Genomic DNA, 637 nt, shown 5'->3' on the forward strand with positions numbered 1-637 from the left:
TTTTAAAAACAAGAGGGCTGTGGGCAGAAGGAAATGGATGGCTCTGCCCACAGAGGGCGCTGTCAGGAGGCTGGGTGTGGAGACTGTTCTATATATATCATTTATAGGTTCTGTTCTGCTCTTTACGGTAAATTTTAGGGGGATTTTGGCAGAGATTTAATTTTCACCCTCTTCTAAGGCTGGCTCAACATGGAGTTCCCGACCGTGAGAGGACAGCGTGCGGGGGCCGTGAGAGCGCGGGGGCTGCCCCGGCGGCCAGGCGGCCTTGCTCGGGCCTCGAGCCCTCGTGCTCTCACCACCACGCCAGCAGAGGAACAAACGGACAAAAAAGCCCCCAACAGAACAAATGGAGAAAAAAAATAAAGTATTTTCACAGATGAAGTTCACATTCATTCGATTCATTGAGCCTGCAGAGAGGGAAGAGACAGGAGTTGGTCACTACGGGGAGGCGCAGCGGGCCGGGGTGCAGGCCAGGGGCTCGGCGGGGGCGGCGCCGGCCACCCTCTAGCTGGAGACCTGGCTCCGGGCGGAGCGCTGGGCGCTGCAGGAGGAAGGGTGCAGCAGAGAGAAGCAGAGGCTGCAGGAGGCCGGCGGAGCAGGGCGGAGCAGGGCCCGAGGGGTGCCCTCTGTCTGGGGG

The sequence above is a fragment of the Octodon degus genome, unplaced genomic scaffold (genome assembly GCF_000260255.1).
Source record: "Octodon degus isolate 3935 unplaced genomic scaffold, OctDeg1.0 scaffold00050, whole genome shotgun sequence".
NCBI classification, from domain to species: Eukaryota; Metazoa; Chordata; class Mammalia; order Rodentia; family Octodontidae; genus Octodon; species Octodon degus.